This window comes from Tenrec ecaudatus, chromosome 5 (genome assembly GCF_050624435.1).
Source record: "Tenrec ecaudatus isolate mTenEca1 chromosome 5, mTenEca1.hap1, whole genome shotgun sequence".
Classification (NCBI taxonomy): Eukaryota; Metazoa; Chordata; class Mammalia; order Afrosoricida; family Tenrecidae; genus Tenrec; species Tenrec ecaudatus.
The window spans coordinates 135,472,746-135,488,497 of NC_134534.1; positions in this window are offsets into that span (position 1 = coordinate 135,472,746).

Below are 15,752 nucleotides of genomic sequence, written 5' to 3' on the forward strand. Positions count from 1 at the left end.
GTGAACCCAGCAGCCACTACACGGAAGAAAGGTCCTGGCAATCTGCTCTCAGAAAGATTATAGCCTCGGGTGTCCTGGGGGGTGGTGGCCTCCAACGTGTGCTCGCCATCATGCCTTGGTGAGCTGTGACAAGGGGCTGAAAGCTTGCACACAGCCATCCACATTTGACAGCAATAGGTATTTCCCCCTGTGAAGCAACAGAGTGAAGACTATCAAAGACTCACGGTGCAAAGGACTGCTAATCATGGGGACCTCAGCCCCTGCCCTGAAACCAGAAGAACCTGCTGGTGCCAGGCAACCACTTCTGACCACTCTACAAGGGGTCATAGCAGAGGGCCCTAGAGAGAGAAGGAGAAGGAGAGAGAAATGTGGATCAAAATTCAATGGTCAAAAATGAGACGAGGTCTACTGGTCTGACTGGAACTGTGGGAAGCCCAAGACCATGGTCGTTGGTCTTTCTCCAGGCCTGGAACAAGACTCTCCCCAAGCCCAGTAATAGCCAAGCCTGTAGGGTGACAATAACCCTAAGAAGGTACACTGTCCTCAGAACAATTAACCACATGCGATCCAGGCACCGCTTGCCCACAGATAACGCCCAGACCGAAAGAATGATGCAGGGGAACCATAAGCCCAGGAGGGAAGGGGGAAGACTTGCTGCAACATGGGCAGTGCAATCGCGACCACAAAGTATGCATCGAGTGTTGGGTGAAAGTCAATTTGTTCTGTACGCTTTCACTCAAATCGCAGCAAACAGGAAAGAAAGAAAAACTATGGGCTGGTTCTACTCAAGCCTGGACCGGGTATCAACAAAGGAGGCCTGGTGGCGAAGTCATCCTACAAGCAGCAGGTGAGGCTGTCTGGGCCATGAAGATGCACAGTCTTGGAACCATTTAAGGGGCAGTTCTACCTGGTCTGGCCTTGTGGGTCACTAGGAGTCAGAACCAAATCAGTGGCAGTGGGTTTTCTGTTTTTGTTTGCTTTGAATTTGGAGAGTTGGTTTTATTTTTTTGGTTATTGGTGACACTTCCTAGTGCCTTTTCTTTTTTTATTTTTTTTAATGTTTTATTAGGGGCTCATACAACTCTTATCACAATCTTTACATACATCAATTGTGCAAAGCCTATCTTCACATTCATTGCCCTCATCACCCCCAAAGCATCTGCTCTCCACTTAAGCCCTTGGCATCAGGTCTCCCTTTTCCCCCCTCCCTCCCCGCTCCTCCCTCCCTCATGAGCCCTTGATAATTTGTAAATTATTATTTTGTCATATGTTGCCCTGTCTGATGTCTCCCTTCACCCCCTTTTCTGTTGTCCATCCCCCAGGGAGGAGGTCACATGTAGATCCTTGTAATCCGTTCCCTGTTTCCAATCTACTCTCCCTCTACCCTCCGTGTATCGCCACTCACACCCCTGTTCCTGAAGGGATCATCCACCCTGGAGTCCCTGTGGCTCCAGCTCCTATATACACCAGCATACATCCTCTGATCTAGCCAGACTTGTAAGGTAGAATTCACATCATGATAGTGGTTGGGTGGGTGGAGCGGGGAGTGGGGGGATGGGGGGAGGGGAGGGTGACGAAGCATTTAGGAACTAGAGGAAAGCTGTATTTTTCAATGTTGATACATCACACCCTGACTGACTCATCTCCTCCCCTAGACCCCTCTGCAAGGGAATCTCCAGTGGCCGAAAAATGGTCTTTGAGTCTCCCCCTTCATCAGATTTTTTTGTTCTGATGATGCCTTATACCTGATCCCTTCGGCACTCATGATCACACAGGTTGGTGTGCTTCTTCCATGTGGGCTTTGTTGCTTCTGAGCTAGATGACCGCTTGTTTACCTTCAAGCCTTTAAGACCCCAGACACTATATCTTTTGATAGCCGGGTACCATCAGATTTCTTCACCCCATTTGCTTATTCACCCACTTTGTCTTCAACAGTTGTGTCAGGAGGGTGAGCATCAAAGAATGTCAATTTAATAGAAGACAGTATTCTTGCATTGAGGGAGTACTTGAGTGGAGGCCCAGTATCCTTCCGCCACCTTAATTCTAAACCTATAAATATAGGCACATAGATCTATTTCCCTATCCCCATATATAAATATATTTGCATATGTACATGTCTTTGTCTAGACCTCTTTAAATGCCCTTTGCCTCCCAGCTCTTTCCTCTATTTCCCTTGACTTTCCTCCTGTCCCACTATCATGCTCCGTCCCCATCTGGGTTTCAGCTATACCTCTTCGTTACATTACCCTTGATCATGCTAGTGCACTTTCATTCTCAATTGCCCCTATTCTTTCATATTCCCTTCTAAATCCTTGTCATTTGCCTTTTGAATCTAGGTATATTCCAAAATCTGTATAATAGTCAAAAGGAGCCCTGGTGGTATAGCGTTTATTAGTTGGGCTCATAAACCACTTTGCTGACCACAAAGTCAGCAGTTTGAAACCACTGATGGCTCCTCAGGGGAAAGATGGGACTTTCTACTCTCATGAAGAGTTACAGTCTCGGAAATGCACAGGGAGCGTTCTACGCTCTTCTACAGGGTCGCTAGGAGTCAGAACAGAGTCACTGTCAGTGAGTTGTTTGTTTGTTTGTTTGTTTGTTTGTTTGTTTTGGGGGGCATAGAAAAGCAAGTTAACTGAGCACAGCACTGGGTATTGGACTGTCCCATGTGTCTCAATCTGACATATTATCAATTGATTATCATGTCACTTTGTTTCTAGAATGCTTTTCTAAAATAGTTAAAAAGACATAAAAGTGTGTTTCCATGAAATGTCAGAAGTGCACGTATCGATTCTAAAGCATGGTTTCAATGCCACGTTAAAGTCGATAGTAACATTTACCTTCAGGAAAGCAGGTGTTCTGAAAGATTTCACTTTCACTCAGTACACAGAAGCAACGAGTCACAGGCACACGCGTAACCCCACACACCCATGAGCACCTTGCTCACAGAAGTGCCCTCACATCTGGCTTATGATCTGGGCTTTGCACCTGGCCTCTGAGTTGAAACAGGGTCATTATACTTTCCACGTTTTCACCTCAATTTCAAGACCTAACGTACTGCCAAGTCGCTGATTCTCACTCATAGTGACAATGTAGCACTGCTCTGCAGTGTCTGAGACCTCACATTCTTCTGGGCGTAGACAGCTTCCTCGTTCTCCCACCAAGCAGCTGGTGGGTTCTACCTGCGGACTTTGTGGTTACGGCTCACTGTACAGCCCACTAGGCTCTCAGCAGTGGAACAAGGGAACTGGCCTGAGTTACTTTAAAAGGTTCCCTTCCAGAGCAAGGTCCCAAAGCTATGTCATCTGTTTTCTTTCTTAACATAACAAAAATGAAAATTAGCAGAATTCTCTTCTTCCTCTTTGGAATTCTGGGTTTTAGGGAAAAAGTGAAACCTTCTCCCAAAGATGGTCAAATTAAAGTGAACTTTAAGAAATCCAAATGCCTGGAGTTCAGTCTTCAGGCACTTAAATAGAGCTCATCAATACCGGAAGAGCTGTGAGAGGATATGGTTGTCCTTGTTCATAATGTCACGTGCAAGATTGCGAGTCCTACTTAATGTTTCATAAATGTTGTTAAAAGAACCCTAGAGATAGTTTAATATGCATGGAAGCTTCTAATGAAGATTAATATTTTGTTTGATTTAACAACCTTATTACAGAAATATATCTATATTGTGATTCTTATAAACTGATAATTACCTTCACTGTTTAGCTTTGTTCAAATGTGCATTGATTGTATAGACCTAAATAATTTTACCTATAAACTTGGTTTTCTTATACTGAAGAGGAAACAGCTCAGAGTGTATGTACTTTATTCTTTGCTTTCTGTGCACTTTATTGTTTTGAATATAAAATCTAGGCATCCCTAAGGCAATGAGAAAAATTATTTTTCTTTCTTTTCTAAAGCTTTCCACTACAAGGAAATTGGATGAACACTGAGACCAGACTAAGAGGAACTTGATAACATAATTCAATATACATGCATTCTCAATATAGATACCTTCTTTATTAACTATGAAAGTATTTTTGCTTTTGCTTTGAAATGAATGTTTTATTGAATAACTTCCTAAATCTAAGAGAGCAAGAGGAATTACCAAGGCCAATTTGCTGTTAACTACTTTTATATGAGTGGAAAAGAAGGGAGCGAATGAAAACAGTGAAAGAGAAAGGGAATCAGTGGCGTATCTATTCATGTCAGGCCAGTTCCAGACAGTATTCCAGGTAATCCACCATGGGAGGCTTCACACTTAGTTTGCGTATTAGGCTGAAACCCAGTCAGTAGGTCACCCTTGTGGGGCTAAGGGCGGTAAGATCTTATTTCAGCTGTACTTGGCTCTAAACCTTGAGAGCTTTCACCTTCCTTCAGGGAAGAAATAGATTTCTATGTAATATCTCTCCCCCCACCCCACCCTCACCCCGTCTTCTCCTCTAGATTGTGAACTCTGCAAGAGCAGAGATTGTGTTTGCTTCCTGATTTCAATCCTAGCACAATTCCAGAATCATCAAAAAACATGGGTTGAATAAATAAACCAGTAAAACAATGGACTCGAAATATTAATCATCATAAAATATATTTCCGTTTTTATATTTTGAAACATTTATTTTTAAGCCACTAACCTGCTGTAATGGGAGTGTTGGGCGGCTGGCCATAAGATTGGTGGTTCAAACCTGCCAGCTGTTGGGGACATTAATGACGTTGTCTTGTTTTTGTATGCATTTGTTATATTTCTCGGGTGGGAAATACCTCAGTGCTTGGCTTCCCATGAGAAAGAATTCATGCTGAAGCCTGGTTTGTGATTCAAGTGGGTTTTCATAAAGGATGAAAGAAGTATCAGGTTTTACAGTTTCTGAACATGGGCAACCTTGTGAGACTGCACACCCACAGGTGGAAGCCTGAGGCCAGGGAGACTGTGGCACTGCTGAGCTGTAGGCGAGGAAGAAGAAAAGACCAGAGGCCTTGTGGTCTCGGTATTTGAGGCATCTGGCTGGGAGGCATGGTCGAAGGTACTGGTTGACTCCATTGGCTGAATTAAGCCTACCTGGGCCTACTGTTGGCTGCCCAAGTGGGCTGCCCAGGTGTACTGCCCACCTGTCTCAGGCTTGAAGTAGCTCATGTCCAGTAGTCTTTATGCCTGGCTGTGGCTCTCCTGATTCTCCTTCAACCTCCTTGGCATGGGGAGGGACAACTCCCTTGTCTCTGTTCTGCTACCAACCCTGTTTCCCCAAAAGTAAGACATCCCCCGAAAATAAGACCTACTTACAGTTTTGCCTCTTGCTGAGATATAAGGCATCCCCCGAAAATAAGACCTCCCCCAAAATAAGCCCCCCAGAAGCTACCATAAATAACTCTGGACTCTGGACCATAGAGCCGCCACATAGCTCACTGTTGGTCGCAGTGCAGTCAGAGCAGACAGGAAGTGTGAGGTCTCTTTTAATAAACAATAAATGTGTACCAGATTCTTCTTCATGGAAAAATAAGACATCCCCTGAAAATAAGACCTAGCGCATCTTTGGGAGCAAAATTAATATAAGACACTGTCTTATTTTGGGGGAAACAAGGTAACAAGTCAGAAAATTGACTCAGTAGCATCTAACAACTCTCTTTACTACAAAGGATGGAAGTTTGGTGTGACGTTTAGGGCAGTCCCCTGCGACTTTAGAGACTATACCAAAAGGAATATGCCTTTAAATTTTGTATTTTCCTTTAGATCCATGATCTTAAACACTGGAATAGCAATGTAAGTTCCAGTCTCTTTTACTGGAAAGGTTGATTACGTATAAAATATTTTGAACCATAGACCAATGTGGCCTTGAAACCTCAGTAAGAATTCCTTTCGTCATTAACTTTTACACTCATTTCCGGATAAGCTAGCCTTTTCCTTCCCGTGGGGGTTCAGGCATCATTTGGTGAATACCGCACATGCAGTCACCCCACCCTGGGATCACCTGGGAGCCCAGTCCTGGGTTTCTGTGAAACTGTAAGCCTTCTTTGTTCTCAAAACCTACAGAATGTAACCCCACAGGTAGTCAGGGAGTCATATTTGACCTGGCCGTCTGGTCATTGGATTAGACCGCATCCTTTCATCTGGAACCCGGCTTTCCCGAGGGGGTGTGCCAGGCAAGGGACCTGCTTAGTTTAGTTAGCATTTGGTCTCAAGTTAAATCCTAATAAGGTAATTGCAACAGAATATCGCCCCCACCTCCCAATTTGGCATCAATGACATGGTATGTTGTCTGTGCTCCTCCTGAGAAACAAGTCTCCAGTATAGCCTTAAGTGATCTACAAGCCCTTCTGAAAGTAGCTTATTTTAAAGCCTTGGCACACTGACTAAAGCCTTAGAGTCGGAAGCTGTTCTTTATGCAGAGATTCTTGAACTCTCTTTGCATAAAACAGTTTCGCATCTTCTTTCATGTATTCTGAACGCATTCCTTTAAGGGACTCAGTGCCTCTGGGAAAAAAAGCCCATTTTATTCCCGGTTATTTAAAAGAAGATATTCAACTCAACTTTTATGTTTATATAGATACACATGCACAATATTAAATGGGTCCTCCGAAATTCTTTTACTCTTTTAGTGCAAGATTATTTTCTGGATTATTACTTTAAGTTTGTTTTATAAATAATTTAATTTGTGGGCAATACCTGTCCCTTACTCAATCAGACCTCTGTCTATATAAATTCCTGAAATTGATAGTTCTACTTTTTCTGAGAACTGCTTGTACCTATTCCCTGCTTAATGCAATCAGTGAGAAAACGAGAGTGTTCACTTTATAGTAATTACCCTGTCAGTGTCTTAATTTAACATTAATTAGTATCTCAGTGCTGTCGTATTTCATGCAAATGTAAAGAGAGAAGACTTAAAAACTTTTGTTAAGACACGTGTGAAGGAGAATAAACAGATATTACTCTGTACCCTAGAGAGCATTTGATTCCATGTCACTTCAGTGAGATTTTACTAATACTGCCTGCTTAGTATTTCTAGTCAACAGGTGCTGAAACATTTTCTTTTCCTTTTCTATCAATCCTAGATGTCCACTCAGTTCTAATAACTATTTTTACTCCTGTGCCCTTTTCTGAAAATTTTTATTGATTTCAATTGCCACTAAGATAATATCTAACCACTAGAATTCACTTAGTTTTAAATTTTGTTGTGTAAGTCTTGTAGAAGTCATCTTTGATCCCAAATGGCCCTCTATTTTGTGTTATCCTCCTCCTCATTTAGAAATAAGAATAATTCCATGTTCTTAGCCACCTTTTGATAAAAGCTAATTTTTGATATATTAGTGTCTGCCTCATGAAAACCATAAAATTCACTATTGTTACTATTTCTAATCAAATGAATGCTGACTCTTAGCAACCCTTTGGGCAGGTGCCAATCGCCTCAGTGAGGTTTGCCTCTTTTGGGGAGTAGAAAGCGTTGTCATTCTCCAGCAGAGCAGCTGGTGGTTCCAAACTGATGACCTGGTGGTTAGCAGCCTAACATGTAACCACTATGCCACCAGAGCTCCTTTAAGGACCCTTAAATCTACTGATGCCACATTCCAGGAAACATCACTCCACATTCCCTCTCTGCATCAACAGTGTGTCAGCAGAAAACAGATGGGATGCAAGGACTGCAATCATTTTGGACGGTTTAATAAACTATGTATGCATGTGTAAGAAGGGTAACGGGGACCCAAAAGATAAGAGTGTGGGGCCCTGGGTTGGTTACCACTTTAAGGAACCACCAGAAACTTGAAATCCAGATTTTAGAACTGTAGCGATGCTACTTAAAACTTCCTCCAACCTGCCCTTTTGTGTGATAGGATACACATGGAATCAACTTTAGAGATATGTTGAGTATGTCTGAAAAATATCATATTAATTGAGTTTGTTAACTAGCTTTATTGCAAATGGAGGGTTTTTGTTTTAGTCCTCCTTAAGTTTTAAAAACTCTGTGTTTTGGCAAGCACATGATGAATAATCACTTAAAACAGTGATTAATGTCATCCAAGTATTAGGGCTCAGAGGCAGAAACTTAGTGAGTGGCAATGTGGTCAAGAAATATATTTCAAGCTGAGTAAGAGCACAAGTCAACAGTTTAGCTTTTCCCTAGATCCAGTCTAGGAAGCATTTACAGTCTGTTATAGCTGCTCAGGCCTGCAGTTCAACTGTTGTCCCCACCCCCACTCCCCACCCCCTCAAGCTCTCTTCTCTGAATTCCTATCAGGTAATGGCCCTGAGCAGCCAGCATGACTCTGTTGTATTTTCTTTTTTGTCTTTCTTCTGTAGTGGCTTCATCTTTAAGGTCTTGGTTTCCATTTGCTCTGTGCTGATCATCCTCCTCTGGCTCAATCTTTTCTTCCATTAAATGTGATGAATTTGTGGTTGATACAGATAATTGGGTTTGGAAAACAAAGCCATGGATTGGGCACTGGGAGACAGAATAGGGCTGGAAAGTTCAACGGGATTTCAACCCCAGGCCCCCACTAGTACCAGTGAGCAAAGGGTGCTCCATGGAATGTCAAGGGTTCTGTGAAGGCAGGTACCCAGTGCCAGAGCAGGTCACTCTGTGCATGACACTGAGAAGACAGTGACTGGATTTGCCCCCTGTAGGTTGAGTTATTACTCCTGTGGCCTTTATTTCTGGGCAAGGGCTGGCGACAATGCCGGGGTGCCAGGACTAGCTTTATTACATTGCTTGGACTTTCCCCTGGTAAATTCCTCCAAAGGGGGATTTAGGTTGCATCTAGTGTTTAGACAAAGTAATCCGTTTATGCCTTTTGGGGTTAAAAATTAATTCACAGCTAAAATAGCATCTTATGCTGTTTACACTATCTAGTATTTCAGATTCTTGACCTACCACTTATTCTGAGACTAAATTTTTTTAAATTGAAGATATGAACAGGTGTTTACTCAAGAATAGCTGTACAAGAATGTACTCTGAGCACTGTTTGTAACAGTGACCAAGTCGTTGGAAGCAGATTTCCATAAGTGATTCAAATAGTAAAATGCTGTGCTGCCTAATGGGGACACACATGATAGATTTCATAAAAAGAGAAGTGGCAACCAGTCCATATGGGATAGTCCCACTTGTGCTAAAAGAAGAAGAAAAGGGCAATAAATACACTTTATCTCAGGATGGAAAATGAAATAAAAGAACAGTGTACGAAATTGCAGAATGGTTTTTCCCGTCTGCCTTGGGGCATTTTGAAACTGATTTCCAAGATATATATATTTTTTTATCCCTTGAGACTGAAAGGATTCTGATGGTGTAGTTGGCTACGTGTTGAGCTATTTATTCACCACAAGGTCAGTGGTTCAAACCCACTACCTGATCTATGCAGAAAGATGAGGCTTTCTCTTCCCATAAAGATTTACAGCCTCAGAAATCCTATATAGTGTTGCAATGCATTGAAATCAACTTAAGCAATGGGGTAGGTGGGCTTATCACTGTAGTTTTTAACATAACTGAAGTCAGAGTCCGTAGAAACCCTCTTTATATGGACTAATGGCAACTAAATTGCTAGGTTGAAGTTATCATTTCAAATATTGGTTCTACAGCTATCTGAATTTGAGAGGTAACTCAGAAGAAGAGACAGGAAATCACTATATTGAACTTAAGTATTAAAATCTTACTTGTTAGTACTCCATAAGTTTTGCATTATAAAAATCAGTTTAACTATTCAACACAAAATAATCTCTGGAACAAAAGAGACTGCAGAATTAGGAGCTCTATGAGCTCAATGCATGAAGGATCCCTGGTGGCGTGGTGAGTTAGGCACTTAGCCGCTAACCAGAAAGTCAGGGGTTCAAACCCACTAGCCACTCGGAGGGAGGAAGATAAGGTCGTGTGCTCCCATACAGATGGAAAGTCTTGGTACCCAAAGGCTCCTGCTGTGTCATAGAGGCTTGGAACTAACTCAGAGGCACTGAGTGGGTTATGAGATCCATGCAGAGCTAATGTTACCTGATGCTCCACAAACGGGTGGGGCAGAGCAGGGATGTCTTCCTGCACAGGCAGGCCACTGGTGTGTGACAAAGGAGCGCTGGGGTCGGAGTGATCAAGTGCTTGGCTGTGAACAGAAAGATCGGCAGTTTGAGCCCACCGGCTACTCTGTGGGAGAAAGATATAGCAGTCTGCTTTCCGGGCACCTTGGAAGCCCCATGGGGGCAGTTCTACTCTGTTCTGTGTTGTCCCCATGAGTTGCCATCAACTCAACAGCAAGGACTTTCGTTTCAGATGTCTGAAAGCTTCAAGCCTACTTTCAGCCGCAGTTCACAATAGAAACTCAGACACTTGGAACCTTTTGTGCACATGTTGGGTGAAATTATGCTAATGTTCTCCTCATCCAGATGATAAATCTCTAAAGTTGTCCTGTCCTTGCTCCATTGAAGACTTAAGAAAGGTACTCTTACCAATGATAGTAATATAGGAAGAGACTGATGGGACCCAAGACTGCCTCCCTTATCACTCTTCAGATGGGGAACTGACTCATTCCCAGCTTAAAATAATCGACCATGCAGGATTCACCCAAGGACCAAGCTCAGCGGGGAGAAGGAGGCATTGAAGCAGAAAACACAGGGAGGAAGTGGGATGGGGGATGGAACTTTGAGGAAATGGTAATATATAAGCTGAGACCTACAGTAGCTATGAATCGTAGAACGTAAAACTTAAGATTCAATTTATGTTGAATGTAAACCTTCACCTAATTCCTAATAAAATATTTTAATCATTTTGTAACCTAAAAGAAAATGTTGGCTGAAAAAAAATCATTTTACTGTGTGCATCTATATGTTTTCCTTTGCATGCATAATTACATCACGATTTCATAAACACTCATCTAAAGGATGCATCTGTAACAAACCAAATTGGGATCATTTCACTCGTCTTCAACTTATAAAGAAATGTTTAACAGTTTAACACCTTAAATGGATTATCACTTAAGGTTCTTATTTTCACTGCCATCACACCATCTTTCAACATAATCATGGCACATTTGAATTACAGAATTGGCAAAGAATATTTAATATACCCTGGTCTGCCAGAAGAATGAATAATGAATGAATAAGAATGAATGTCATAGAAGATAAAAAGCCAGAATGCTCTTTGGAAGTGAAAATGGTTACTGATTCAATGACAGAGATTTCTTCCCTGGTTCAATTTTGAATGCTGTTTGGGGTCTTTTCCTTCTGACACATTGTTTGTCATTTTGTCTGTATGCTATTGTACTTTGATCCTTGCCACCTTAGCGTGATGTTTGTTGCTGTCTTCTATTGGGTTTCCCAGTACAGGAAAAGTGGATGCATAATGATAATAGTGGATACAAGGGGAACCAGGGACTACAGTGCTGGGGGATGGATAATAGGGAGGAAAAGTGGATTTGGGGAGTAACTAATGAAGATGGGAGGGGTACAGGAGCACTAGAATGGATTGTGAATGCATAACTCAAAGGAGATTTAACCATCGGGGGGTGCTCTATAATTGACGTGGGGGTGATTGTACGATTCTCCTTGATATGATTGAATGATTGAACTATTGAATTATGTGATATGTAAATTACTTGGCCAATAAAACTGTTGGGGAAAAAAGAGGCAAAGATGGTGAGACTTCATCTCACATATGTTGGACATATTATCAAGAGGAACCAACCAGTCCTTGAAAAAGAAATCCAGGGTGGGTGATACCTTCAGGACCAGGGTGAGTGAGTTGGAAAGGGGGAACCGATTACAAGAATCTACATGTGACCTCCTCTCTGGGGGACAGACAACAGAGAAGGGGTGAAGGGCGACACCGTATAGGGCAAGATATGACAAAATAATAATTTATAAATTATCAAGGGCTCATGAAGGAGGGGGGAGCGGGAAAGGAAGGGAAAAAAGAGGACCTGATGCAAAGGGCTTACGTGGAGAGCAAATGCTTTGAAAATGATGAGGGCAAAGAATGTACGGATGAGCTTTATACAATTGATGTATGTATATGTATGGATTGTGATAAGAGTTGTATGAGCCCCTAATAAAATGTTAAAAATAAAAAGGAAATCATATTTGGTACAGTATCAGAGAAAGGAAGCATCTCCACAAGAGGGAATGGTCCAGTGGCTGTAACAGTAGAGTCAAATAGGAAAATGATGAGGATGGGACAGAATGGGACAGTTTTTGTTCAGTTGACACTGACACTGAAGTCTACTCTGAGTGGGAAATGACCCCACAGCACCTAACAACAACATTCATAAATTTCTAAATCAAAAGTTGAAATATGGTAACCTGATTTTTTATTAACCTTATGAATCTTTGCTTCTGCGATGGAGAAATAAAAATAGGATGATACAGGAATGTCACTTTTGGTGTACGGCAATCCTTAAAATGATAATTTCCTGTCAGCAGTGGGGAATTCGAGATTTTCTCTGACAAATACATTTCTTCAGTCTCGCCACTCAGCAATGTTTATCAGCTGCATGATAATGAGTCAATTTCTATGTAAATATAATCAGTATTTGATGGTGGTAAGGAAACCTCCTAGATTAAATGATTTTTGTGGTTCCTTGATTAACATACTTCATGAAGCCATTACCATATGCACTACTGGTTGACATTGGGCGACAGTTGGGGTTTCAGGCTAGGTGCATTATGAAAAGGTATGACCCTTTCCTAGAGAAAAAGAATACTGGGCGTGTCACTCCTCTGCCAAGGAACTCATGGTACTGTATTTTGGTACCTGGGTATTTGTCCACTTAACATTTAGAAACTTGTTATCATCTACTACGCTCCAAGTATTGTTGTAGCATCGGGAGCGAGAAAGGCCAGGTCCCTGAGCCGATGGACTTTTGAATTCTCATAGTAAGCTCTACAAACATCTTTGAAGCCTCATTGAATTTGGGGACTGAGGCGTTTGAAACCTCTGTCATCTTGTGGTTATACCATTGCAAGTCCGCTGTGGAAGGCTAGTAGAGTGTGAAGGAGACATAAAAAGCTCTCAAATGCAGTGACCCTGAAATGATCCATTCTTTTTACATCCATGATCATGGAAGCCCCAGAAATAGTGACACAGCCTAAGCCAACTGCCAGGGAGATTGAGAAATGTGGGTATTCATAAGTGGTTCAAAGGAAATATCTCTGTCACCATTGCTTTCTTATGGTAGTGAATAATCTAGACTAATGATGTGGTATCTATCCTGGGTGTTCTTTCCTTCTTATGGACATCTGCCTGCTCAGCAAGCTTCAGAAACCACTCTACAAGGGGACTTCAAAATTTCATGGGGGGGGGAAAATCCCATCATCTTTTCGTTCTATTTTCCCACAAACTTTGAAGCCCATCATGGTTCATGGACAATAAATTTATAATACAGATTAGGAACCTAGACAAATGTTAGACACCCTGGAGGTGAGTGATAAAGGTTGGCGGTGGCACCACCGGGATCTCAGGCAAAATCGTGTAAACAGATGGGTCCAAGGAGCTCACCAGCAGTCTGCTGTGATTCTTCAGAGACCCCGGGAGCTCCTGTATCCACTCCTCCCATAGTCAGGGAACACCCTTCCCGTGAGCTCGCAGGAAGGTGCTGTGACATAGCCATGACCACATTTCTGACTACTTTCCTTCACCTTCCAGAACAAGGATTCTAGAGCTGTATGGGGAGGGGAACTCGAGGGTAAGTAGTTCCCTGGTGGCACCTCTGGAAATCTGAAGCTGCCAGTAAGCTCAAGGTGACTTGAAGAAGCTGGGATGAGCTGTCTGTCTGCCAGTGGCAGCCGGAAAGGACTCAGTACTGGTGCACTGTGCACACCTGAGTCTATATGTGGACCGTCTTCCTATTGGGGAGAGGTCATCCTGCGGATATTCATTGGAGTAATGGAATGGTTTCTATTACTACTTGGAAAGCTAGACGGTAAACTAGGCTATATTTCTTGTTTAGCCATGCTTCAGACATGCAAACAGGACCTACTGTTTGCATTTCAGATGAGGAAGATTTAAGGAAAGATTCAGGGGCTTGTACAAAAGTAAGGAGCTCTGGGCAAGGAAAGGTCCAAGATGTCACTGCTGAGTGGCAGGGGAGCCAAGCCTTAGCGCTCAGCCAAGAGCTTCAAAGCAGGTGGGAGTCTTCTTGTTAGTGAGGTAAGATAGCCATCTTGAGGCAAACTGGTTGACAATGCAGCAAATTAGCCATGAATGAGATGAAATGTTAACAGTGAGCGGTCCGGGAAAGCTACCGCAGGGGAATCATAGCGTTCCATCACTGCTGAGATCCATACACGGGAACCCCTCCCTTTATGAAATTCTTCTGAACATGGTGCTTTAATAGGGAACACTTTTAAGGCGGCCCCTGATTTGGCCTCAACTGTTCCTTCAGTTGGATGTGACTTACTTAGGTGATCAGGGTTGGCAACAAGATTGGCAGTGGCTGCCCTCTGGCAGTGGGAGGATTCTGAGCCACATGTATGCCCAGCATGGCAGAATATATGGTTTCATGTGCAGTGTTTCCAGTGGAGTGGAAGGGGCTTCCGTGACTTTCCCTCCACATGTGTGCACCTGTGACATCCCATTTTAGTCATCCAAGCCTTCAGCTAAGAATGATCTTCCTGGCTGGACTCCAAGAGATAATATTAACTTAATACCTTTGTTAAATTTTATGTGGGACAGAGTGCATGTGATTGATTGTGTCCACAATGCCAGCAAACCCAAAATATGGTATGGTTTTTAAGATTAGTAAGAGATCATTTGGTGCTTCTTAGAAGTCCCAAGCCTTTTTTCTCTCTTACATACATGACAAATCCTAGAGAGACCAGTGGGAACCCCAGGGATCTTATCAAGATGACTGAGGAAAGGTCTCACCCCCTGGAGAGCCCCAGTATGATGAAAGTGGAGCCAATTTCAAACAAACAATATTATTAAATTTGAGGCTCTGATCCTTTACCCTCCCCATTCTGACATTTATTATCTGCCAGAATCACAGCAAGCTACAATACCAAAGCAGTTGATTGGAGTTACTCGGTAAATAACATTTGATGAAAAGAAAATTAGATGGTAAAGAGACCCTTGAGAAATTAGGAAAGAGCCTTCCAGACTTTCAACCTATTCATCATTTACTGAGGCGCTAACTAAGAGCAGGTCTAAGAACCAACAGAAACCTGCTTCCAAGTTCCGGAAATCCGGAATCAAACAGTGGAACAGTACAGCTTGAGGAATTGTTTACAGTCGAGTCAGAATAACCTTTGATTAAGCAAGGGGGTGGGGGAAGCTAATCTTCTAGGTTTAACAGAAAGGCTTAAGAGAGCTGTAAGAAACGCCATGAATTATTCAGCTAGGGCTATTGTGACTAGCCTTTTATACATATAAGGCTCAAGTGTCTGATCTCAAACTCAGAGCAAATAAAATAACTTATATTAGTTGAACAACAGTTCAGTGAGTGGGGGGGGGGGGGGAGCCTGTCTTCCTGGTGCCCTGGCTTTGTCTTCCATAACAAACGGTAGTGAACGTGGAGCCCCACACAATTTGCTATTGTGTTAGAACACTAGAGAGGAGACCTATCACCCCCAATTCACTTCTACACTTGACCTCAGGTACTCAAATGGAACAACACAGTCAAAGTGTCCTCCTGGGCTCCTTTGAAGGAGGCATGGTGGTGCAATGGGTTAGGAACCAGGCTGCTCCCTGATGGGAGTTTGCACCCACTAGCTGCTCCACAGGAGAGAGATGAGGCAGTGTCCTTCCACAAAGAACTGCAGTCTTCCTATCCCTCGGGACAGTTCGGCTCGGCCCTATGGAGGCTCTCTG